Source organism: Protopterus annectens, chromosome 3.part1 (assembly GCF_019279795.1).
Source record: "Protopterus annectens isolate FY-2018-M chromosome 3.part1, PAN1.0, whole genome shotgun sequence".
Lineage (NCBI taxonomy): Eukaryota > Metazoa > Chordata > Ceratodontiformes > Protopteridae > Protopterus > Protopterus annectens.
In genome coordinates this window covers 1,862,968,416-1,862,995,999 of record NC_056732.1, presented here as the reverse complement: position 1 = coordinate 1,862,995,999, position 27,584 = coordinate 1,862,968,416, and the positions used below count along the sequence as shown (strand labels likewise).

General features: G+C 40.1%; 1 long non-coding RNA gene across 1 annotated transcript in view; it reads right to left on the bottom strand.

Moving 5' to 3' along the window:
• Nucleotides 1-24,241, bottom strand: part of LOC122798777 — a 178,768-nt gene extending 154,527 nt beyond the window's left edge. The window contains exon 1 of the long non-coding RNA XR_006364300.1: nucleotides 23,365-24,241. This is a non-coding gene — a long non-coding RNA (uncharacterized LOC122798777). The remainder of the gene's footprint in view (nucleotides 1-23,364) is intronic.
• Nucleotides 24,242-27,584: the final 3,343 nt, after the last annotated feature.

The following is a 27,584-nucleotide window of genomic DNA, read 5'->3' as shown; positions in this document are numbered from 1 at the left end:
TGACAGCAGCAAAGTTCTTAGGATGGTAAAATTGCTATACCATGGTGTTTTTAATTATGGGAAGGCTAGATAGGTCTATCATATTATTGATTTTTATATTTGGGTTTAGGTGAATTGGTTGGAGAACAAGAAGACTATCCTGTAGATTATTAGAATGTAGTGATGCTTGAAAGATATTAATTTTACTTTTTAATGCAGGTAGAATTTTAGATTTGTATTCACTGTCAAGTATAAAATATGGGACAGAGTGAAGGTTTAATTTGAGTGATTGTATATACTTGCACCAGATTTTGACCCAGATTGGGGTCCATGTATCAACTGATGGTTCATAGTTCGCAATTTGGATTACATGGCTTGCGTTTATTATATCGTAGTATAGATTAAAATCAGGGAGGCTCAATACACATTTTTCTTTTGGGACTATTAGTTTTTTTTTATAAGAGATTCTGGTTGATTTAGGGAACCAAAGGAATTTTGAGATGGTGGTTTCCATTTTATTGAAAAAATGTTTGGGTATATTTAAGTTTATGGAGTTTAGTTGAAATAATATCCTAGGGAGAATGTTCATTTTAACAATAGCAGTTTTTGACAGGAAGGATAAATTGATGAAATAATATCCTAGGGAGAATGTTCATTTTAACAACAGCAGTTTTTGACAGTAAGGATAAATTGATATTTTTCCATCTGGATAGGGCATTGTTTATTTGTTCCCAGACGTTACTCAGGTTTGCTTTCATTAAATCCTGATGTGTGTGTATAAAGTTGATTCCTAAATATATGATTGAATAGTTGACAGGTATGTCAGACAGGGGGAAGTAAACTTCTAGGTGTTTATGAGGATTTAATGGGAAAATTAAATATTTTTGTGTGATTTAGTTTATAATTTGCAGCAGCAGAAAAGAGACTTATTGATTTACAAATTTTATGAAGATCATTATTCGAGAGTTCGAAGTAAATGTTTAAATCATCTGCAAATGTTGAATATTTTATCTCTATGTTAAAGACTTTTGGTATATGATGATAGTTTTTTTGGTTAATATGTAGTAGGAGAGGTTCAAGATAAATATTAAAAATATATGGTGAAATAGGGCAGCCCTGTCTAGTTCTATTAGTGATTTTAATAGGGTGGGACATTGTTTTATTGATGCACAGAGAAGTAGTAGCATTATTGTAAAACATTTTTATAGTATTAATCATAAATTCAGGGAAGTTGAAGTACTGCATGGTTAAATATAGGAAGTTTAGGTCCACATTGTCGAAAGCTTTAGTGGCATCGAGTGTGAGTGCGTATCTCACGTGATTATCATTTTTTAGAAATAACATTATTGTGTCTAAAGTGAGGGTATTGTCACATAATTGTCTTTGTTTCATGCAACCTAATTGCTCAGGAGAAATAATTGAAGCCAGAACTTTCTGCATTCCACTTGCAAGGATAGACATCAGAATTTTAACATCTACATTAATGAGGGCAATGGGTCAGTAGCTAAGAGGGTCATGCTTGTCAGAATTAGGTTTCAAGATGCTAATTGTTTTAGAGTTGTTCATATATTTATCAGTAATCCCCTTAAGGATGATGTAGCAGTAGAGGTTAAGAAGAATTCTAATAAGTTGATCATTAAGAATTTGTTTAAAGCCATCTAGTCCTGGCACCTTGTTGGGTTTGAGCTTTTTGATAGCTAACTTTATTTCATTCAGTGTTATAGGACTAGCTAATAGATTATGTTGTGTGTGACTTAGTTTGGGAAAGGATAGCTTATCGAGGAACTCTTTGTAGATGCCCTTATGAGTTTGATTTTTGGGCTTGTAATTTTGGTAAATATATCTGTGAAGGAATTAATGTCATAATTACTGTATAGGATTTTTCCTTTGTATTTTAATTTGGATATATAGTTTGGCCATCTTTGATGTTTATTAGTTTGGCCAGTGTTCTAGAGGGGGGTTTGTGTCCATTCAGAGTACCTATACAGGAGTCTTAATTCAGCTAAGGATCGGTTTTGTTGATGAAAGGAGCATTTTTATTTATTTATTTTTTTGAGTCTATTTTCTAGGTCCAGCGAGTATTTATTTTGAAGTTGTAAATTGATCTTGTACTTATTAGTGAGGTCAGTGATATACCTTTGCTCCCTCTGATAACAGCTTTGGCATCAGCCCATTGAACATCAAAGGGGATGGGGCACATACAGTATTCAAGCTCAAACTGTTTCAAATATTGGTTAATTTCATTAATAACATCATCTTATTTTAAGGATATTAATATGTAATGTCCAGTGGGACTGCTGCCACAGCCATTAAGGTGTTGTGTTGGGTTGATACTCAGAGATACATTAGAGTGATCTCAGATAGATCTCGCCTCAAAGGGAAAATTACTCAATTTATTAGAGAAGACATCCAAAATTAGGAAAAAGTAAATTCTAGACCAGACTTTATAAGATGTCGAGAAGTATATATATTTGTTTGCCATTCTATCATGATCAAATATTTGGAATGGGTCAATTAAGTTGAAATTATTTATCAGGTCATGAATAGATGCAGTCAGTTGGGGGGTTGTTTCCTGTTTCTGTTTGAGCGGTCATTCAAGGGGTCAATAAGTGCATTCCACACACTACCTATTATAAAGAAATGGTTGGCATATTGTAATAGTAGATTGTGAATTTCATAAACAAATAAATGCGTGTTTATACTTGGACTACATATGTTTAGAAAAAGTTTAGGGCAGTTTAATTGAGGGCAAGAAAAGGAAAATAGACACCATCGACCATTAGGGTCTGATTTAGTGATTACAATTTCCCCAAGGAAGGTTTTTTTTAATTAAGATGGCAGTACCTTTCAATGAAAGACTATTTCCAGATGATATATGTCTGATCCAGTTTCTTTTCCTATCATTATCCCATTGGTCATTTGTCAGGTGCATCTCTTGTAAATAGAAAATGTTAGATTTATCCTGGTAAATTAGGTGCATAGTCCATTTCTTTTTTTTATTTTCTTGAAGACCATTTATATTACAAGAGTTAACTTTAAACATTATGCTTTAGGACTTAAGTGTAAAATATTGTACAAGTAATTTTAAAGAAAGTAATTTGTATAAACTTCTCATTATATTAAGCATAATGTTAGCTGATGTCCTATTAAGTAAAAAAGTTAGTTTGAGTAGAGTTGCATCCATGTATCCTACCACAAACATAGCGCCTAACCACAAAACTCCCTGAAATGATCTTATATAACATACAAATGTACATTACGTGTTACAAGACAATTTTGCATGCATAGAATAGCATTATAAAGTAGCAGAGAGACACACTAATCTCTATATTCCAAGTGTCGGCAAGCACTGGACTACCCACCCTCTTGCTGCTCCATGAAAAATGTAATTTAACCTGAAATTAGAATAGTGCCAAAGGTGTCATGGCTCTGAATAAAATACATTGGAAATTTAAATTTGATACCATAAAAGCTTGCTCTAGTCAGGATTTTATTATTAAACTATTTAGAAGTTTAAAGTAGTTAGTTATAACTTGGGATAAAAGCAAAGATGCTCCTTGTTTACCACTAGAACCTGACCAAGGTGTGACAAACTACTGTATTTGCCCTTCTTCATAAGTACAGAACCAAGAATCAAGAAGTAGGTAGTCTACTTTGGCTTTAGTGTATGCGGTAGCCTACTTAGGCTTTAGTGTATGCGGTAGCCTACTTAGGCTTTAGTGCATGCGGTAGTTTACTTAGGCTTTAGTGTATGCATCCTTTACTTATGATTATGATCAGCAAGAAACCGGCCTATCTAATCTATTGGACGACCCCTCTGTAATATATATCTAATATAAACTGTCCTCCCTCTTACAAAATAAAACATTAGGTAGGATTGAGGAGAGTATCTCTATTCTGTATTTGTAATATACTAAGTCAAAGGAAGAAAGATCTACAGATGAGGAGCGTAAAAAAACATTTGCATCAATTTGCATTACGTCTCCAATGTTAAAGCAAGAACAGCATGCTTAAATATTACATCATTAAAGCAATCTAGCGGGTTAGATTATTCCTAATGCATCGTATATTAAAGAAAATGCAACCATCAGAACATTCCAGTGCAGCAGATAATGAGATCAAGCACGGGTGTAACTATGTACGTGTGTAAGATCGCAAGTGATTCAGGTCCCCGAACTATGTACGTGCGTAAGATCGCAATTGATTCAGGTCCTTGTAGTACATAAAGCTTTAGTTAAATGCCCTAACTATATACATGCATAACAGCTGCTCATTTCCATTTCACACAGTTTAGACAATATTAATTAACCCATATATGAAAATATTTGCTAGTGCACTTTCTTGGCTGTAAATGATGAGATATGGGTGTAGGTGGGGGAAGGAGGTATTTGATGCAAATCACCCTAGCAGAGTCCTAAAGAAGCAGCTGCATTGTAACGCTGAAAAACATTTTTTTTGTGTGTGTGTTCCCCTCTCCCCAGCTTGCAATGCTGGAGCATTTCATTAGCAGTAGATTATTAAAGAGAGTGGGAGGGAGCACTCATACACGTTTTATATAAACTTATAAGTGATTCATGAACATTATATGAGGAAAACATATGTACAGTACTTTTAAATACATTGTTCTGCAGCAACTGGAGGTTGCAGGAAACCTGATATCATCAGAAAACAGTTATTTTAAAACAAAGCGGCCCATTTCTGACTGAATCAGTGACTGCAGCAATGCACTGCTTCATTTTTGGTGACCTCCCAACCTCCAGGACAGCCAGAATGCACAGAAAACTCCCAGATGTGCTCCATGTAAGTCAATTTACAGTTAGAAGTGATTCCAGACCAAAAAAAGATATTTGGTTGTTATTTCATCAAGTTCTGGAACTATTTAAATTGTTATGGAAAATGCACTGTGATTTAGATTTTTAGTGCCATTTAGTGAAACATTGATAGTTTAATTGCAGTTTGTTGTACATTTTGAACCATATACATTAAAACTGGCTGGAAAATCAATTGTAGGAAGCTTTTTGCTTCCATATAAGTCAGAGCTTTTTTTTTTTTTTTTTGGAGTTCATTGCTTAAAGCCTTTTAAAGATACAAAAGCAGAATGGTTATTTAGTTGGTTTAATTGTTTGTCTCACAACTGGGTTACTGCTCAGGTGATTCACTGAATGCTCTCATGAATGGTTTTGTTGCTTCATCCACTGTTTGCATTAGATATCCTGGTCATTGTGGAAGGAAAGAGTAGCAAGGTAACGCTTGTGCCTTCTTATGGCGTCATCAGCACAGCATACGTGGAATGTTTGGCTAACATCTGGAAACACAGGGTGGTCGTACCCAACTGATATCCACAAACCTTAGGGTGACTGCAAAATATCGCAACAAACAAACTAAAACAATGACTACAAATGTCACTCAGAAAAAACAATCGATTAAAAAAACACAAAAACAAAAATCTACCAAAGCTATACTTTTCACTGTGTGATCCCTTTAACCTCTTGTATTAGAGGCAACATGAGATATATGCAAATTACCCTTTAAGGACATCAGGTGTTTCAGCTAAATGGCAAATCTGTTTGTCCATGACATTTTCTTTTTAAGTCTATTAATGGACAAATTCAGGCCAATAAAGCCAAACCCACTAGCTGTGGACATGCATGTTTCTGCCTTCTTATGGCATCATGATATAATAATATTCCAAATTCTTTGACTGAAAAGGGAATTGCATCTTCTAATGAGTTTAAAGACTTTTGATCCTCTGAAAGAAACACTTAAATTCTGGATGGAACTGATGAAACGTTGCCATTTTTCTTCAGGGATTTAACCAATGGCCAACACACCTTTCTCTTCTCCATAACTTTAGATAAGTACTCATTAGCAATCTTATAATGTTCCCACCCAGCCACTGCCCCCTTTTTTCATTTTTCTACATGGGGTCAGGGTATCGTGTTAACTGTCACCAACTCTCTCGATTCAGTGCCACATTCCTGCCTTCTTCAACATTCATGCCTGACTGTCACAGATCTTCTTTCACACAATCCATCCACCTCTTTGCTGGACATCCTTACTTCCTCTTACCTTCTTCCTGTCTGTCCCAAATCTTCCTCACCAGATTGTCTTCTGCTTTTCTACACATGTGCCCAAACCACTGTTATCTGTTCTCTTTGATCTTTTCTGCAATTGGAGCTACTTTGGCTTCTGTTCTTATGTCCTTATTTCTTCATCTGTCCCACCGTGTGAATCCTATTAACTTTCTCAGGCACTTCATTTCCATCACCTCTAGCTTCTTCAACTGTTCTGCCTTTACTGCCCAGGTTTCTGTACCATACAGTACTACCAGTCGCACCACTATCTTGCACACCTTACTTTTCAGCTTCTTTGGCATTCTTCTGTCATAGACTACACCTGATTATCTATATGCCAGTTCACTGCAGCCCCTCTGATTCTAGCTTTGACCTCTTCATTTAGACTTCCCTTCTCCTCAACTACTCCTCCCAGATACCTGAAGCTGTTTACCTGTTCCACTATCTTCCCTTCTATCTCTAGTCTTAGCTTCTTCTGATTTCCCAAATTTGTTGCCATTACCACCATCTTATCTGTGCTTAGTTTCATCCCATGTGCCTTCAGATTTGCATTCCATTCTCCTATCCTTTGCTGAAGTTCTTGCTCAGAGTCTGCCTGTACTGCCACATCATCTGCATACAGCAGCTTTGTTGATCCGTCCCCTCCAACCTGTTTGCTAATGTAGTCCATCACCAGTATGAACAGCAGTGGGCTCAGAGCTGAACCCAGATGTACACCCACACCCACTGGGAACCCCTCTGTGAGGTCGAACACTGTTCCCACCCACTTATTCGGCCCTCTGTTTATCATACTGATCCCTCCCATATACTCTGGATATAAATGATTCTGAGGTTATTTCTGCATTTTCTAGTTTCCAGGCTAACAACTTTTTTTTTAAACAACTGTCAGTTTATTACAGTTTTCTTCAATAAAATCCACCTTAATGTCAAATTTAAGTTTCACTGATATTTTTTAATGGCTGTAACTGGCTTTTGAGCATCTTTCCTTCAAGGAAAGTTTCTGGAAAGGCATTTTTGTAGAGCTTATATGTAACACAGACTGAGAAGAAAACTGATAGGAAATTTATTTTTTCTTGTTTATTTTTCTTTTACTGGAAAGTCTGACTGGGTAAAGCCAATTTTCAGTGGAGGACTAGGAGGGAAAGCTCCAGCAGATGCATTTAACATGCTATTTTTGTAAGAATACATTGCATTATTCTTAAGAGATTAGGACAAGGATAATTGTTCTGTAGTGATATTATATAAAGATAAAATGTGTATTGCTTCTGTAGAGACATTACACATATTATATTCCAAGTATAAAGCATTTAGTATGTAAACCGTTCATGCGCAATGTGTGTGACAAGTAGACATCAGATATAACTTACAAGAGTAAGAAGGGTTACAGTATAGCTGTTAGGATTAAATAAAACTGAGGTAAGCAATGTGAAACAGGCACTACGCATATAGTTAAAAGTAAGAAGAGGTAGAGAGTATTATGTAGCTGATGAGTCAAAGACTGTGGGGGTAAAAACATGAGGGTATTTACTGACATAGATACTGGTTATAATAAAGTGCGGGAGTATGGATAAAGTGGGAAGGCCATTATTTATTCTCTCTTTAAAAGGGTTGGACACTTATGGGACAAGTACACCTACAACCATTTTTGTTTTTATCATTCTCTGTGACCTCATACAACAGTTTATTAGTTTTGTCATGGGGATGATTTACTAAACAAATATCTCAACCAGATAAAAGTACCTACCAGGGCTTGAAGATGAATTTTATTCCAACCAGTTGTTTCTCTCCTTTTTTTTCTTCTCACTCTGCTCTACATTTTTTAATTTTCTAAATGTTTAGGGCTTACAATACCTTGACAAGAAATGGTGCAATTTAGGTTCATGAAATTAGCACTGCTTTAAGTTATGATCTTGTCAATATTGGTCTTCTCAGTACCTGCAAAGTATCAAGAATCAACTCCTTAAAATCCTTATGAATAGAAATTCCAACATAAAAGCTTGGTCATTCTTGCTATATATTCTATTGCATGTACACAGAATAATATTAAAACTTTTGATATAGGCACAATCAAGACTCTTAGGAAACATGAACTGATGTATTGGCATCAGTTACTAGATTCTGGGAAAGTTTTAACAATGGAACAAATAAGACAAATTTGACTTAGACAATGATCTATGGCTATGCATGCAGGATATAAGGCAATATATTTTAAACAGATTAAAGACAATGCAATTAACAATCAGAAGACAATGCAATTAACAATCAGACAAAATGTACCAAAATTTATAGAGCACATGGTCTTCTTAGCAGCACAAGCTACTTATCAAACATCTATAAAATAATTACAAAAATTAAATGATACCATAAGAAACATTTTTGGGACTACTATAAAACAATCAATAATCAAATACCAAATGACAATGATAAAAAACTAATGCTTCTCTCCACAAAGCAAACACCTCTTTCACTTCAATGGAAACTTTTCACATGGAAAATTACTTGTACGTCCTATATACCAGCATATAAAAATGGAACTACTGTTTAAACAAAATATAGGATGTTGAAGATGAAAACTGATCATGACAGCAGACTGGCTGCATGTATTTTATGATTATCATTTGCTTAAACCATTTTGGGATAAAGTTAATTATTTCTTGCAAATAGTTTTTAATGATAATTTTCAATTGTCTAAATCTTTGATTTTGTTTAATGCTCCCATACCCCAAAGTGTTCTAGAACAAAGTTTTCACTTTTACAGACCCCACTAGCTATAGCATTGTAAAATAATTACTACAAATTGGAAAAGTGAAACTTCATCACCCACATCTTATTAGAACTCACGGCAGAAAGTGAGAAATACTTGAAAGAGATGACTAATATTTCATGAAATGATGTTTGAATATAAAAATGTATATTATCTTTATAAATCTAAACACCCTTGTAAATAGTTTACACCCTTGTGAATAGTTTGTTTTGATGTTATAGTTGTTGATTCTATATTGTTGTTGACCTGTGTAAATTGTGTTAATATATTAGAAAGTTATGGAAAATATATTCATTTTGAAAAAAAATTCAATAAAAATATGTAAGAAAAAAAAATAAACTCCTTTTGTATACCATATGGAGTTTACTGAACTGATAAAGTATGTAAGAATGCTTGAAAATTATTTTTTCTTAGCCAGACTGCTTCAACCACTATTGAAACTTTCTGGGAGCCTTTACTCCACCATGCTTCAGTTTTTGCTTACATATCTTATCATTTTTTAACTATGTCTCACAATGCACAGGATAATATAGTTACTAGGTAAAGTTAGTATAATAACTAATGCTACTTTGATCCTTCTTATGGGTCTTAATGGACAGCTTGAATCAGCAAGAAAAGGAGAAATAGATGAAACTAGTTCATCCACAATCCATGGTGAGTAAGGTACAGTTTTGTACCTACCATAAATGTAGATGTCCGAACTGGATAGCATCTGCAGTCATAACAACTGTGTTGTCCTGTCGTCAGGCAGCCCTTCGGTCGGCCGGATTCCAAAGTCCGGGTCCGGCTTCGGCTGATGTCGCACTTCACCCGACGTCATCTCTGCTGGTCTTCGGGTATAAAGGCATCAGCCGACGCCATTTTCTTCAGTGTTTCTTGCCCCAGATGCCAGTTGCCCTCTTGGAAGGCTAAATTTTGGGTAAAAATGCCAATGTTTCCCAAAGGATAGAAGGCAAACACAAAAATAAGCATGTATGTACATATATACAAACAAATACACCATAAAAGACCCCCCCCCACCAGCTAGCTATTAGGAGGGTAAATACCCTAGGAGTACCACAGAGGGAAGGAGGAGGGTAATCCTGACTGCAGATGCTATCCAGTTCGGACATCTACATTTATGGTAGGTACAAAACTGTACTATGTCCTTCATGGATGCATCTGCAGTCATAACAACTGGGTAGAATACCATAGCCAACTAGGGAGGAGGAAGAATAGATTATGGTGTGGTTAGGATCCCTTGCAGTACAGCAGTGGCAAACCCTGCTCGGGATCTGGAATACAGAGGTAAATTATAATGCTTGGCAAATGTATGCACGGAGGTCCAAGTAGCCGCCTCAATAATGTCCTTGGTTGCCACTCCTCGTAAGAAGGCTGTGGTAGTGGCTGTTGCTCTTGTAGAATGAGGTCGTATGTTCTGTGGAATTGGTTTTCCATGGAAGGAGTAACAGAATCGTATGCAATTTCCTATCCATTTGGAGATTGTCTGTTTGGAAATTGCTTTTCCTTCCCTTCCTGTTGCATAGGCTACAAAAAGCTGGTCAGTTTTTCTGTTACTTTTGTTCTGTCCAGGTAGTAGCGTAGCTGTCTGTGTACATCCAAGGTATGCAGCATTCTTTCCCTCTGTTTTGTGGGTTGGGGAAGAAGGTAGGTAGGTGGATTGCCTGGTTTAAGGACACTCTGGATACCACCTTAGGCATAAATGTAGGATTAGTCCTCATGGACACTCTGTCTTGGTGGAAGATTAGGAAGGGTTGTACTGCCATTAGGGCCTGAAGTTCAGAAACCCTCCTTGCTGAGGTTATTGCCAGTAGGAAAGCAGTTTTCCATGAAAGATGCTGTAGGTCTGCTGTTGCTGCTGGTTCAAAAGGTGCAGTGTCAACTTTTCTAGCACAAAGTTCAAATCCCAAGCTGGCAGTGGTGGTTTCCTAGGAGGTTTTACATTCTTGATCCCTCTGAGGAACTGCCTGAGTAGAGGATGTGAGAAGACAGGTGGATCAAAGCTGTATTCTGCTGAAATAGCTGATGCATGTATCTTGATGGAGGAATAGGACAGGCCTGTATGTAGAAGCTCTGCCAAGTACTCCAGAATGTTAGCCATATCTATATTGACACATCCTTCCCTCTTTCAGCACTCCAAATGACAAACCTTTTCCATTTCCCTGCATAGTTCCTTCTTGTTGAAGGTCTGCGGGCTTCAAGGATAATGTCTTTAACCCTTTGGGAGAGATCTGGAATAGTTGCTGCTATGTGATGTGCCATGCAGTCAGCTGCAACGTTTTTAGGTTTGGATGCATGATGCTGTAGTTGTTCTGAGTTAACATCAAGGGCATCAGGGGTATTGACCACATTTTGTCCCGAGACATGCTCCTCAGCAATGGGTACCAGTGTTGTCTTGGCCAGTTTGGAGCTATCAGGATTATCCTTGGACGTTCCTCCTTGATTTTTAGTAATACCTTGTGTATCAAGGGAAGAGGTGGGAATGCATATGCTGTCAGGCCTTTCCAGCTGAAGGAGAGTGAATCCACTTTCGATGCAAGTGGATGGAATGTCCTTGTGCAGAATTTTTGAGCTGGTGGTTGAGAGGGAAGTGAATAGATCTATCTGTGGCATTCCCCATTTCTTTGCGATGGTCTTGAAGATGTCGGTGTAGCATCCATTGGTGAGCAGCCGAGGTGGTTCTGCTTAACATGTCTGCTAGAGTGTTCTCCTTTCGCGGTACAAACATTGCCTGTAACTGGATGTTGTAGCTGAGTGCCAGGTTCCAAAGGTCCAAAGTCATTCTGCATAGGGGTATGAATGAGTGCCTCCCTGTTTGTTGATGTACCACATGACTGTGGTGTTGTCTGTCCTTATCATCAAATGGCCTTCTTTGAGAAATGGTCTGAATTTTTGGATTGCCAGTTTTACTGCCAGCATTTCTTTTAGGTTGATGTGCAGGTGAAGCTGGTCCTGTCCACAATCCTTGCACGCATTTGTCCAGCATGTGAGCCCCATCCTAGGTCTGAGGCGTCTGTTGTGATGGTTTGGCTTGCTTGATATTTGTGAAAGGGTAAGCCTGGGTTTGACTGGCATGCTTGAGCCCACCATAGGAACTCCTGTTTTAGGCATGGAATTAGTGGAATTTCTGCTTCTAGGCTGTGCCTGTGTTGGGACCATAAATTCTTTAGGTACCACTGTAGTTTTCTCATATGCAGTCTGGCATGTGGAACCAAGATTATGCATGATGCCATGAAACCCAAGGCCTGCAGAACTTTTCTTGCTGTTAGCTTGCTGTGGTTTGTTAGTGCCAAGAAGTAAAGAGGAGATCTTTTGTTTTCTGCAGTTAGGAATGCCATTTGTTTTACTGTGTCCAATTCAGCCCAAGAATGTCCTTGTTTGGGATGGAATCAGCCTTGATTTTTGCAAATTGACTGTGTATCCCAGTGCTTGTAGCAAGTAAATGACCCTTTGTAAATCTGTTGTCAGCTTGCTTTTGTTGTCCCCTTGTAGCAGGCAGTCGTCCAGGTATGGATAAATTTGGATTCCCTGTAGTCTGCAGTGGGCGATTACTGATGCCAGGCATTTTGTGAATACTCTGGGCGCAGTAGATAAGCCAAAGGGTAATTCTGAGAATTGATAGTGCTCTGATCCTGCAAGAAATCTGAGGTATCTTCTGCAAATTGGTCGAATGGGGACGTGCAGGTATGCCTCCTTGAGATCTAGAGTTACCAGCCAACACTCCTTGCCCAGCATGGGAAGAAGTTGCTGTAGGGTCAGCATCTTGAATTTTGGGACAATGATGTATGTGTTTAAGGTGGACAGATCGAGAATAGGTCTCCAACTTTTTTCCTTTCTTGGAACTAGGAATAGTCTGGAGTAGAATCCTTTGCCTTGCTCTGTTATTGGTACTCTTTCCACAGCTCTCATCTTTGTTAATTGCATTATCTGCTGTAGAGCTTCTGTTTTTTGATTTGGAGGTAGGTTTGGCATTCCTCTTTTGACTGGTATAGTGTGGAAGTGGAACCGGTAACCTTGGTCTATGGTTTGCAAAATCCACTTGTCTTTTGTGATATAGTGCCAGTTCTTTGAAAATAAGGTTAATTTTCCGCCTAAGGGTGCTGCTATTTGTTCCCTGGTAGGCGGAGTCAGAATCAAGTCACTGTGATTGCCCTGTTGTAGTGGTAGTGGCTGTGCCTGTGTCTCTGTTATTACCTTGCCACTGTCGTCCTCTGTAGGCACCCCCTCTGGATTGATTTCTGCCTCTGGAACGTCTATTCCTGCCCCTTTGGGATCTTGTGGAGGCTGGAAAGGACCAATTTTTGGCAGGCCAGTTCCTGCTAAACCTTGGGGGCTGAACCTGCAAGAAATCTTTAACCGTTTGTACAGATTTTGCCTTTTCTTCCATTTTCTTCATTACCTGCTGGGCAGGTGTACCAAACAAACTGGTCTTATCCATAGGAGCATCTAATAACTTAGCTTTAACATGATCCGGTAAAACTTGTTCCTTCAGCCATGCATGTCTTCTTATCACTGTGCCAGTCATGGCTGATCTAAATAAAGCCTCCAGTGCATCATATTCACAATTTAAGGAATGGTTACTAACCTGTTGTATGTTATTTACCATTTCTAATAGATTTTCTTATCTATAGAGTCATCAGAGGATAGCTTTTTAGTTAACTGATCAAGCATAAACTCTTGGTATTGTATCATGTGAAACTGACAGTTTAAAGCTCTAGCTGAGAGAGTAGCAGAGGTGTAAACCTTTTTGCCCCATCTGTCTAAAGACCTGGCTTCCCTTTCAGAAGGAATAGGGTTTTTTGCTGTGGTTGAGGCTACTGCCTTAGGGCCCTGGGATATAGTTTCGGGTCTGCAAGAGGGCCTTGTATAGGTGATGATGAGTGTCTGGCACCCTGTAAAATCTATCTGGTTTGGCAGGTGCTGGAGGTAAAGAATCTGGTGCAGTGCAAACATCATTAAATGCATCATCCACAACAGAGAGGACAGGAGGTATAGCTAAGGGCCTGTGTTGTGGTAGGTGCAGAAAAGTCCTAAGTCTTTTCTGGAGTCTGAAAAATCCTGTTCCTGCCATTGGAATTGTTCTCTCATGGCATGTAAGGTTTCCCCAAAGGAGAATTCTTCTGGTGGGGAAGCAGCTGGAATGGATTCTTCAGCATCTGAGTCCTCAAAATTGGAGAAAGGAGCCTCTGGCTGGTCTGTAATCTGAGTCTTCCAGAATCATCAGAGGACACAGGCTCGAGGGGCTCTGCTCTAGGTCTCTTTTCTGGGGCTGAGAGGCCCTGTCTGGGTGAGATTGAGATCCCCTAATTAAGGATATTAAATCTTCTGCCAGAGTAAGCATTTGTGAACTAGAAGTGGGCCTGGTTGAGGGGTTTAACAGGCACAGACTTAGTAGATTTGGCTGCTTTAGCCCTGGCGAAGGCCTTAATAGACATGGCTGCAGGAGGCCTAGCAGCACCACGTGCTGGGGTAGAGACATCCAAAGGGATGGTGTCTGATAAGTCACTAGTAACCACTGTAGTAGGTAAAATTTCTGAGGCCGATTCAAGTAAGGTAACGGAACCTCAGTAGTAGTCATTGATTCGGCTGTACTCTGATCAGTTTTCGGTTTCGGCGAAAGCGAGACACTCGCGGTGTGCTTAACCATGGTTTCGGCCGAAACCGCGGACCGCGAGTGTCGGTCTTTTCTTTGCGTTTTTAACAATTTGGGTAGTCGGAGGATCCGACGGCATAATGTACGCAAAATTCAGAGCCGAAAAACTGTTCAGCAAACTCCGACCGGCGCCTAAGCGTTCGTCGGTTGAAAGAAGCACAGGCGAACAGGCTGCTACGTCGTGGTCTGGGCCTAAACAAGGCAAACAGTAAGAGTGGAAATCTTTATGAGGTATTTGTTTCCCACAAGTTAAACAGTTATTGACTTTTCTGACATCGGCTGAGGCAAGAAAGAGTCCCCAATGGGGTACTTAGCTTTTAGAAGTCTTCGAAGGAGTATTCGGTAGTAGTAATCTCTGGATCTGACCGACCGGCACTTGCGAACAGCTTTTGCTTCGGCGCCGCGGCAAGAAAGACTGGAGAAAATGGCGCCGGCTGATGCCTTTATACCCGAAGACCAGCAGAGATGACGTCGGGTGAAGTGCGACATCAGCCGAAGCCGGACCCGGACTTTGGAATCCGGCCGACCGAAGGGCTGCCTGACGACAGGACAACCCAGTTGTTATGACTGCAGATGCATCCATGAAGGACATCTTCATGATGCGGACCATGTTTTTTAATCAATGCTGATCTATAGACTGTATTTTATATATCATGGAAAAAATGTTAAAAAACAAAGATACCTGGGAACACGGGTCCCAGGAAAAATACCTACTCTTGGTGTAGGCAGTTGTACCAGAACTAAAAAAAACAAAAACGGTCATGATCCTCTGAACAGTGAAACCTTGCTATCACAGGGCTAGGTCATGCTAGGAGTGGTCCACAATGGTAGACTGAAGTAGCAATGCATAAAAAAACAAAAATGATTGGCTTAGTTAGATGTAATAAGATAATAAAATGGGCTGTTGAGATAAGGATAGTGATTGGTAGCAGTCTGATACCCCAAAACCTGTAACTGAGTCCCAGAATAGTAAGACTGGATGAGAAAAATTGTGGATATGCATATGCATATACTATATATAAATTTCTCTGAGGTATGCCAGTCCTGGAGTTGATATATTTAACTCAAGATTGTGGGGGGCTTGTCTCCTGCAAGAACACTTTAAGGGGATAATACCAATGTTTGGTATTCTCTGTTCTATTGCAGTTTTGTAATTTTATTTTCATAATTCTGGGACTCGCAGTTACAACTGTCAGAATTACAATATGGAGCCAAAGTGATTATGTATGCTTGGATGTTTTTATTAGTCTAGGTTCCCCTACTAGATCTGGGACTACACGTTACCCTTGTACAGCACAGCTCTAGTTTCTGCTTGCATGTCTTGCTATTTCACAATTTGTAAGGCACTGTAGTCACTATTATTTATTTATTTATTTTAGCCTAGCTGCTCCTACTAAAACTGGGAATACGCAGCTGTAGTTTCCGCTTGCATGTCTTGCTATTTTACAGTTTGTAAGGCACTGTAGTCACTATTATTTATTATTAGTCCAGCTGCTCCTACTAGAACTGGGATTACAAGTTACCCTTATACAACACAGCTCTAGTTTTTACTTGTATGTCTTGCTATTTTACAATTTGTAAGGCAATGTAGTCACTATTATTTATTATTAGTCTAGCTGCCCTACTAGAAAGTACAGTTTTGTACCTACCATAAATGTAGATGTCCGATAGGCATGCATCTGCAGTCCTTACAAATGGGTTGTCCTGTCGTCAGGCAGCCCTTCGGTCGGCCGGATTCCAAAGTCTGGGTCTGGCCTCGGCTGGTGTCGCACTTCACCCGACGTCATAGCGGCAGTTCTTCGGGTATAAAGGCATTAGCCGACGCCATTTTCCTCAGTGTTTCTTGCCCCAGATGCCAGGTGCCCTCTAGGAAGGCTTAATTTGGATAAATGCAAATGGTTCCAAATAGTAGAAACAAACAAAAATAAGCATGTATGTACATATATACAAACAAATACACCATAATAGATTCCCCCAGCTAGCTACAAGATGGGCAAATACCCTACGAGTACCACAGAGGGGAAGGAGGGTGGGTAATCCTGACTGCAGATGCATGCCTATCGGACATCTACATTTATGGTAGGTACAAAACTGTACTATGTCCTTCAAGGATGCATCTGCAGTCCTTACAAATGGGTAGAATACCATAGCCAAACTTGGGGAGGAGGAGAAATAAGATTATGGTGTAGCTAAGATCCCTTGCAAAACAGCAGTGGCAAAACCTGCTCGGGATCTGGAGTATAAAGGTAAATTATAATGCTTGGCAAATGTATGCACGGAGCTCCAAGTAGCAGCCTCTAAAATGTCTTTGGTAGCCACTCCTCGTAGGAAAGCTGTGGTAGTGGCTGTTGCCCTTGTAGAGTGAGGCCTGATGTTTTCTGGAGTTTTCTTCCCATGGTAGGAGTAACAAAATCTAATGCAATTTCCTATCCACTTAGAGATTGTCTGTTTTGAAATTGCTTTTCCTTCCATTCCTGTTGCATATGCTACCAGTAGTTGGTCAGTTTTCTATTGCCCTTGGTTCTGTCGGTAGTAAGCGTAGTAGTCTATGTACATCCAAGGTATGCAACAGTCTTTCCCCGCTGTTCTGTGGGTTGGGGAAGAATGTAGGTAGATGGATTGCTTGATTTAAAGATACCATGGAGACCACCTTTGGCATAAAAGTAGGATTTGTTCTCATGGACACTCTATCTTGATGGAAGATCAGGAAGGGCTGTACTGCCATTAATGCCTGTAGCTCAGATACCCTTCTTGCTGAAGTGATTGCAAGCAGGAAAGCAGTTTTCCATGATAAGTATTGTAAGTCTGCTGTTGCTGCTGGTTCGAAAGGAGGGCGTGTCAACTTTTCAAGCACGAAGTTCAAGTCCCACGCTGGCAATGGTGTCTTCCTAGGTGGCTTTACATTTTTAATTCCTCTCAGAAACTGCCTGAGCAGAGGATGTGAGAAGACTGGAGGATCCAAGTTGTATTCTGCTGAAATAGCTGATGCATGAATCTTAATGGAAGAATAGGACAGGCCGTTGTGGAAGAGCTCTGTCAAGTATTCCAGGATGTTGGCTATGTTTACCAGTGACACATTTTCTCCATTTGTAGTACTCCAAATGTGATATCTTTTCCATTTTGCTGAATAATTTTTTCTTGTTGAGGGTCTGCGAGCCTCCAAGATAATGTCTTTAACCCTTTGGGATAAATTTGGGTTATTTGGTCTTATGCAATGTTCCAGGCAGTCAGCTGCAGTGTTTTCAGGTTTGGATGCAGGGTGTTGTAGTTGTTCTGTGTTAACAGTAAGGGAACTAGAGGTAGAGTCCATATTTGTTCCCGAGACATGCTCCTCAGTAATGGGTACCAATGTTGCCTTGGCCAGTCTGGAGCTATCAGAATGATCCTTGGACGTTCCTCTTTGATCTTCAATAGCACCTTGTGCATCAAAGGAAGTGGTGGGAATGCATATGCTGTCAGGTTTTTCGAACTGAAAGATAGGGAGTCCACTTTCCAAGCAAGTGGGTGGTACGTCCTTGTGCAGAATTTCTTCAGTTGGTGATTGCGCGGGGATGCAAATAAGTCTATTTCTGGTAGCCCCCACTTTCTTGTAATGGTTTTGAAGATGTCCGGATGCAGCATCCATTCGTGGGCATCCGTGGTAGTTCTGCTTAGTATGTCTGCTAGAATGTTTTCTTTTCCTGGCACAAAATTGCTTGTAACTGGATGTTGAAGCTCAGGGCCACATTCCAGAGGTCCATTGCCATCCGGCATAGAGGGTACGAATGTGTGCCTCCCTGTTTGTTGATGTACCACATAACTGTGGTGTTGTCTGTCCTTATCAACAGTGGACCTTGTTGAAGAAATGGTCTGAATGTTTGAATTGCCAGTTTTACTGCCAGCATTTCCTTTTGATTTATGTGTAGGTGCAGCTGGTCTTGAGTCCATAAGCCTTGTATGCACTTGTCCAGCATGTGCACCCCCCAACCGAGGTCTGAGGCGTCCGTTGTAATTGTCTGGCTTGGTTGAGTGCTGTGGAAGGGCAGTCCTTTGTTCGATTGACAGGCCTGAGCCCACCATTGGAATTCTTGTTTCAGGCATGGTATTATTGGAATTTGGGTTTCTAGGCTGTGCTTGTGCTGAGACCATAAATTTCTTAGGTACCACTGTAACTTTCTCATATGCAGTCTGGCATGTGGAATCAATATTATGCAGGATGCCATGTAACCCAAGGCTTGCAGGACTTTTCTTGCTGTTAGCTGGTTCTGCTTTGTTAATGCCAATAAGTAGAGAGGGAGTTGCTCCTGTTTTTCTACTGTTAGGAATGCCATTTGTCTTGATGTGTCCAGTTCTGCGCCCAAAAAGGTTATCCTTTGGGATGGTAACAGCCTTGACTTTTTTATATTGACTGTGTATCCCAGGGCTTGCAGTAGATAAATGACCCTTTTCAAGTCTTCTGTCAGCTTGTTTTTGTTGTCCACTTGTAACAGGCAGTCGTCCAGGTAAGGGTAGATTTGGATTCCCTGAAGACTGCAATGAGCAATTACTGATGCCAGGCATTTCGTGAACACTCTGGGCGCAGTAGATAAGCCAAAGGGCAATGCTGAGAATTGATAATGCTCTGATCCTGCAAGAAATCTGAGGTATCTTCTGCAATTTGGTCGTATGGGGACGTGCAGGTATGCTTCCTTGAGATCTAGAGTTACCAGCCAAGACTCCTTGCCCAGCATGGGAAGAAGCTGCTGTAGGGTCAGCATTTTGAATTTTGGGACAATGAGGAATGTGTTTAAAGCGGACAGGTCGAGAATAGGTCTCCATTGGTTTTCTTTTCTTGGTACCAGGAAGAGCCTGGAGTAAAATCCCTGTCCTTGCTCCATAGATGGTACCTTTTCTACAGCTCTCATGCTTAGTAAGTGAGTTATTTGTTTTAGAGCTTCTGCCTTTTGATTTGGAGGTAGGTTTGGCATTCCTCTCTTCCTTGGTAGAGTATGGAAGTGAAACCTGTAACCTTGGTCTATTGTTTGCAAAATCCACTTGTCTCTTGTGATGTAATGCCAGTTTACTGAAAATAAGGCTAGCTTCCCGCCTAAGGGTGCTTCTAGTTGTTCCCTGGTAGGCGGTGCCAGAGCCAAGTCACTGTGATTGTCCTGTAGTAGTGGTGGTGGCTGTATCTGTGGCTGGCTGGTTGTTAGCCTGCCACTGACGTCCCCTGTAGGCACCTCTGGATTGACCTCTGCCTCTTGAGCGCCTATTTCTGCCTCTCTGAGCTCTGGAGGTGTCTGGAAAGGACCAATTTTTGGAGGGCCAATTCCTGCTAAACCTTGGAGGTTGGACCTGTAAGAAATCTTTCACTGTTTGGACAGATTTTGCCTTCTCTTCCATCTTCTTCAGCACCTGTTGTGCAGGAGAGCCAAACAAATTGATCTTGTCCATGGGAGCATCTAGTAGCTTTGATTTGACATGATCTGGTAAGGCCTGCTCTTTTAGCCATGCATGTCTTCTGATCACTGTGCCAGTCATGGCTGATCTAAAGGAAGCTTCCAGTGCATCATAGCCACATTTTAAGGAATGATTACTGACCTGCTGAATGTTATGTACCATTTCCTGAACAGATTTTTTGTCTAATGGTTCATCTGAGGACAGCTTTTTAGTTAACTGGTCTAACATAAATTCTTGATACTGGATCATGTGGAATTGACAGTTCAAGGCCCTAGCTGAAAGAGTAGCTGAAGTGTAAACGTTTTTACCCCATCTGTCTAAGGACCTGGATTCCCTTTCAGAGGGGAGGGGTTTTTTGGCAGAGGTAGCTGCTACAGCCTTAGGTCCCTGGGAGATAGTTTCGGGATCTGCAAAAGGAGCCTTATACAAATGATGATGTGTGTCCGGGACCCTGTAGTACCTATCGGGCTTAGCAGGGGCCGGAGGTAGAGAATCAGGAGCAGTACAAGCATCATTAAAAGCATCATCCACAACAGTAAGTACTGGAGGAATGGCTAAAGGCCTATGCTGTGGCAAATGCAGGAAGGTTCTAAGCCTTTTCCTAGTGTCTGAAAATTCCTGGCCCTGCCATTGAAATTGTTCCCTCATAGCATGCAAGGTTTCCCCAAAAGAAAATTCCTCAGGCGGAGAGGCTGAAGGAATAGAGTCTTCTGCATCAGAGTCCTCATAAGGAGAAAAGGAGGCCTCTGGAGGGTTTGAAATATCGGATTCATCAGAGGAGCCATCTGAAGAAACTGGCTCAGGGGGCTCTACTCTAGTCCTCTTCTCTGGAGGTGGGTGAGAGGCTCTGTCTGGATGTGGTTGGGATCCCCGGATCAAAGAAATGAGATCCTCTGCTAGACTAAGCATTTGTGAACTAGAACTGGGCCTGTGAGAGGGGGTCTTAGCAGGCACAGCTTTGGTAGTTTTTGCTGCTTTAGCCCTGGCAAAGGCCTTAATCGACATGGATGCAGGAGGCTGAGCAGCTCCACGTGCAGGGGTAGAAATATCCAAAGGGATAGTATCGGATAAATCCTGTGAACCTGCAGGAGCAGGTGGGATTTCAGTAGCAGATTCAGCCAAGCTGGATGAGGCCTCGGTAAGTGGCAAGCTTTCGGCTGAAGGAAGAACCGTGGACTCGGTTTCAGCCGAAACCGAGACACTTGCGGTTGGCTTAACCGCGGTTTCGGCCGAAACCGCGGACCGTAATGTCGGTCCTTTTCCTTGCGTTTTTTAGAAATTTGCGAAGTCGGAGGATCCGACGGCATAATGTAAGCAAAATCGGAGCCGAAAAACTCTTCAGCAAATTCCGACCGACATCTAAGCGTTCGTCGGTTGAAAGAAGCACAGGCTAGACAAGCTGCTACGTCGTGGACTGGGCCTAAGCAAGGTAAGCAGAGAGAGTGGAAATCTTTATGAGGTATTTGTTTCCCACAAGTTAAACAGTTATTCACTTTTTCTGACATCGGCTGTGGCAAGAAAGAGTCCCCAACGGGGTACTTAGCTTTTTAGAAGTCTTCGGTAGTAGTAGAAGTATTCGGTAGTAGTAATCTCTGGTTCTGACCGACCGGCACTTGCGAACAGCTTCTGCTTCGGGCACCACGCGGCAAGAAAGACTGAGGAAAATGGCGTCGGCTGATGCCTTTATACCCGAAGAACTGCCGCTATGACGTCGGGTGAAGTGCGACACCAGCCGAGGCCAGACCCAGACTTTGGAATCCAGCCAACCGAAGGGCTGCCTGACGACAGGACAACCCATTTGTAAGGACTGCAGATGCATCCTTGAAGGACATCTGGGACCACACCTTACCCTTATTCAACACAGCTCTAGTTTCTGCTTGTATGTTTTGTTATTTTACAATTTGTAAGGCACTGTAGTCACTATTATTTATTTATTTAATTTATTACTCGTCCAGCTGCTACTACTAGAACTGGGACTACGTTACCCTTATACAACACAGCTCTAGTTTCTGCTTGTATGTTCATAGGTTCATACTAGGCTATCTGCCCTAGGGCATTTATAAGCCTAGCCAGAGTGTGTTTGGCTTTCGCCACCCATTTTAAATTAATTTTGCTATGCCCTTTTTTGAGGTTAGTATACTGTGCCTCTGTCTAACAGGGACACAGAAGTGATACCCGGGGTAAACCTACGATCTCCCATCCACTCATCAAGATTCCTCTTGAAGAGAGTCAATGAGGGACTCTGCCTAACCTGGACTGGGATTTTATTCCAGTGTAAAGGGAGCCTCTGGGTTATGAATCTGTCCCTCCAGCATGTCCTATTTATTTCAGTGCTGAGGTTCAAGTCTCTCGAGCGTGTAGCTCGATGGGATATGGATTTTCTGAGGTGCAGCATGTCCATTAATTCCGGGTTGGACATGGCTTTATACGTCAGGCACAGATCGCCTCTGAGCAGGCGGTATGCCACTGAGTAGAGCTGGAGTTTCTTTAACCAGGCAGCATATGGCATCTGTTTGAGCCCTTTGATCCTCTTGGTGAGGTACTTTTGGGGTCTTTCCAGTTGCTGCAGGTGTCTGGTAAGGTACATCCCAAAAAGGGCATTGTACTCAATTATGGGCCTGATGAGGGATGAGTAAAGAGGCACGATGCCCTCCCCTGATCTAGATGTGAATCCCTTCATGATTAGGTGGGCTATATAAAATGTTTTTCTAACCACTTTGGCCACGTGGTTTTCAAATGAGAGATTGCTATCAACTTGGGTCCCCAGGTCCCTAATTACTTCTTCCGTAGTTAATGGATTACCACCTATGTGGTAATTTGTGGGCACTTTGTTTTTGCCAAAGGGGATGACTATACACTTTTTGGCATTTAGCTTGAGGCCATGGCTCTGGCACCAGTTGTTTGTTTCTATGAGGCCCTTCTGCAGGATGCTTGTATCGGCTGGAGAGTCGATTATGGCGCCCAGTTTGCAGTCATCAGCGAACTTGGTCAGCCGCAGTCCTTCCGTGTTGGCCTGTACCTCTGAGAAATATATACCGAACAAGAGAGGTCCCAGGGCCAGGACTGAGCCTTGTGGGATGCCACTTGTAACTGGTTTGGAGTCTTGCTATTTTATAATTTGTAAGGCACGGTAGTCACTATTATTTATTTATTATTAGTCTAGCTGCTCCTACAAGACATGAGACTACACGTTACCCTTATACAACACAGCTCTAGTTTCTGCTTGTATGTTTTGCTATTTTACAGTTTGCAAGGCACTGTAGTCACTATTATTTATTTATTTATTATTAGTGTAGCTGCACCTACTAGAACTGGGATTACACATTATACTTGTACAACACAGCTATAGTTTCTGCTTGTATGTCTTATTTAACAATCTGTAGGACACTGCAGTCACTGGGCTGCCAATTTTGATAATAAATGCTCATTTGTCTTTTTCTCTTGAACTAAAGGATACAGTTTATCTTGTTTCTTACCTGTTGGTATGGGATGAACTCACGCAATCATTACCTTCAGTAATTCTTTGTGGTTCCTGGTTCCAATACTATCTATATGTTGGAATTTAAAATATCCATTGTAACAACCTTGCCATAGTGTCATGTCTTGAGTTACAGACATCCAGTCATACGTTTATCACGGTCTAAAAGTTGCACAACTGTTTATAGTCTGCACTGCAAAATCTACAATTGTCTGTATATTCTGCCTTTTTTTATGGATTTTTTTGAACCATCTAGTGTAATCTGTTAACTTCAGCTGCCATTAGTAATTTTTTATCTTTTGGTTTAAATTCATGTCTCTTGAATCACTCATGTTTTAACTTTTGAGCCACATGTAGCTGTTCCAGAAGCTCTCTATATTTTCCACTGCAATTCTGAGCTTTACACTTCTCCTGGTTTCCTGACCAAATTATTTGCACTTTTTTTGGTGCTTTTTTTGCACTTTCTGCAGCTACTTGATTTTCATCCACTTCTGGTTCAAGTTCCATGCTTACGGATTTCCTAAAGATTTCTGTTAATGTAATCTTAATGTTTTAGAACTTTCGGTATGTTTGGATCTGATGATGTCAACACATGAAAGCAATCCAAGAATCACAAATGTATAATCATAGTAAATTTCAAGGCAATCCATGCCACCTTCAGTCTGAATAATCTATAATCTTGCCAAACACTGGCTCTTGTATATCATTTGATGGACACACAGAAGTTTTCTTGTTCACCTATTAAGCTTGCCCAACTCTTTTTTGTAGCCAGTCAATCACCCCTACACTGTAACGTAGACATGAAGGCCAAGTTGATTTATAGTAGAATTTTATTCTTAGATGTCAAAGCAATTTTAAGTATTAGTTTCTGTTTTCTGAAATATTCCTGAACTTTGTTTTCATTATTTGTGCTGTATTGCAGCTCTTCCATCTATTTCCAGACATTTAAATGTTCCCTCTTGTTCCAATTCTTTGATACAACATTCCTCCCAAAGTTTTTATTTTTTTGATTCTTCAACTTTCTTGCTTAAAATATTGCTTTTGTACATTTCTCAAGAGCAAATGACATTTTTGTGTCATCTGAGAAGCTTTTAATGACTTGTAATTGTTCGTTGGGTTGCTTATCTAATTATACAGTTTTAAATCATCTACAAAATGTAGATGAAATATATTCTGAAGGGATGATATTCTTGATGTGAGATGTAATCCATGACCTAGGTTGTTACATAAATAGCTTAAAGGACCAAGGATAAGGCAAAACAGCAATGGTGGAAATAATAACGCTGAAATATTCCATGCTAGATTTTTATACCCTTGACAGTAATTTGCCTTTTTTATGGTTCAGTGGCAGTGGTTTGCCACTTCATAATAAATACAATAAAATGTCTATGTCTAATGGAGCTTGTACATTTGTAAGCATTCTGTAATCCAGGAATGTTGAATACTCTCAAATGCTTTTTTGTAAACTCTCCATACCAAAGTTCATCTTCTTCTATATAATGTAAATATCAATTTTGGTTGTGTTTAGCAGGAGATAATCCTTACTTCCATTTGTCCATGGTGTACTGCTGTCAGCTATCCTCAGATATTACGGCCTGACTTAAATTTCCCTAAATGCTAAATCATACCTCTCAAAATCTTAGAGCAAAAAATCTGGACAAAGGCCCAAAAATAGGGACACATTTTAAATACTGCTCTTACAAACTTATAAATTTGATAAAATAACAGGTTTTGCATTAGCATTGATTTTTCTGAAGGGTATGAAGTCCGAAACGTAAATGTCTGTCATTATTTTCTAACTTCAGTCTTTAATGATTTGCCATTAATTTGCCAAAAAACCACAAATTTATGAAAAGTGGACCAAAAATATGAGCCAGAAATCTGGACATTTTGCAAAAATCTGTACAGCTGAGAGGTATACTTAGGTTTTTATAGGTCTTGATAGGAATGGGCCCCAGTCTTAAGTTACGACAAAGTACAGGAAATCAGTCTTTGTTTCAGTCACTGACATTTGACATTTTATCCTTTTCTGTTTTAATGCTATATTTTTTTTTTGTCTAAATGACTGAACTCTTTTTTCTGCATTAATTCCTATATACAGGTAACAAGGTGCTTGATAATTCTCAGGAAGGTATGCAGTTTCAGTTTTAAGCACGAGTACAGTTGCCCCATAGTTAGCCAAGCTGGTGTGATTTCATGGTGTAAATATGGGTAGTTTTTACTCAAGGATATATTATGGTGCATACACTTGACCAAAAGTTGGGTACAGCATCTCCACCTGGATTTTTCCAATTTGGGAGACTTTTGTTAATATTATCTTTATCTCAGAAATTACTTCATTGTAGTCCATATCGTTGAGTGTTGGCATAATGGCTAAGGTGTTTAATTCAAAGACACACGGTACAGAGTTTGAATTTTAGAAGCATGGCTAGGCTTAAAAAGGCCCCTTAAAGTCAATAGCCTAGTAATTATCTATGAACCTGTATCCCCTATGTTAGAACTTCTTAATTATTTTATTTACTCAGCTTTCTTATTAAGTTCACCTGGGTACTTGTAGATATCTTTTCAAAATTGATTAATTTTGCCTTTTTCCACTGGTATCTCAATTATTGTCATTTTCTTTCCTTGCTGCTTCTATAATGTATTTAGGTTAGTCTAAACAGCTTGTTCTGCATCATTTATGTTTCTCAATGTATCTCTGGAGTTATATATATATATATATATATTTTTTTTTTTGGCATATGCATATTTTTAATTTGTTAGAAATGGTATAAATCAAATAATGATACGTTTAGATGCTGTGCTTTTATTTTATCTCAATCTCTTCTAAAATATATTAGACTGACCTTTTTTATTCTTCCAATGATGTTTTTTTAAATTATTTCTATATTATTTCTAAATTGGAATTTCCATGGTGGTGATTATTTTTTTCTTTATTTTCTTTACTAGTTTATATGGTTTGGTAATACCTTGTCTGTTATTAGATTTGGTGCACAGTAATGTAGTCTATTAATTTCTGTAATATGTAGAACCCTCTTCATAGTTCCAATTATTGTATTATTTGGTTTATTAGTTTTATTTACCATTTGTTTTCTAATAATCCTTGTATTATTATTATTATTGTTGTTTGCTTTAATTTTTCTGAATGCTTAGGATTTTAAATGTCTAGAAGGGGAATAGACCCCATTCCCAAGTCAGGTTCATAGGTTCATAGGTTTATACTAGGCTATCTGCCCTAAGGCATTTATAAGCCTAGCCCAAATTATTGTGGCTTACGCCACCCCTTATATGAAAAAATACTGTGCCCATTAGTTTGTTGTGCCTCTGTCCAGCAGTGACACAGAGTTGATTCCTGGGGTAAACCTACGATCTCCCATCCACAGGTCTAGATTTCTCTTGAACAGAGTCAGCGAGGTGCTCTGCCTCACATGGACCGGGATTTTATTCCACAGCATAGGGAGTCTCTGAGTGATAAATCTATCCCTCCAGCACGTCCTATTTATATCCGTGCTAAGGTTTAAGTCGCTTGCTCTAGTGGTTTTGGTGGATTTGGATTTTTGAGGTGGAGCATGACCATTAATTCCGGGTTGGACATGGCCTTGTATGTCAGGCACATGTCACCTCTGAGCAGACGGTATGCGACTGAATAGAGCTGGAGTTTCTTCAATCTGGCAGCATATGACAGATTTTGGAGTCCCTTTATCCTTTTGGTGAGGAACTTTTGGGGTCTCTCCAATTGCTGCAGATGTCGGGTGAGATACATCCCGAATGGGGCATTGTACTCGATCATTGGTCTGATAAGTGAAGAGTACAGGGAACAATGACCTCACTAGATCTGGATGTGAATCCCTTCATGATCAGGTGGGCAATGTAGAAGGTCTTTCTAACCACTTTAGCAATGTGAGTGTCAAAGAAAGGCCACTGTCAACCTGGGTCCCCAGGTCCCTGATAACCTCTTCTGTGCTTAGTGGATTACCACCTATATGGTAGCTTAGGGTTACCTTGTTTTTCCCGAAGGGTATGACTATACATTTTTGGCGTTTAACTTCAGGCCATGGCTCTGGCACCAGCTATCTGTTTCCGTGAGTCCCTTCTGAAGGATATCCGTGTCCGATGCACTTTCCACTATGGCGCCCAGTTTGCAGTCCCCTGCAAACTTTGTCAGCCAAAGTCCTCCCATGTTGGCCTGTACTTCTGAGAAGTAGATGCCAAACAATA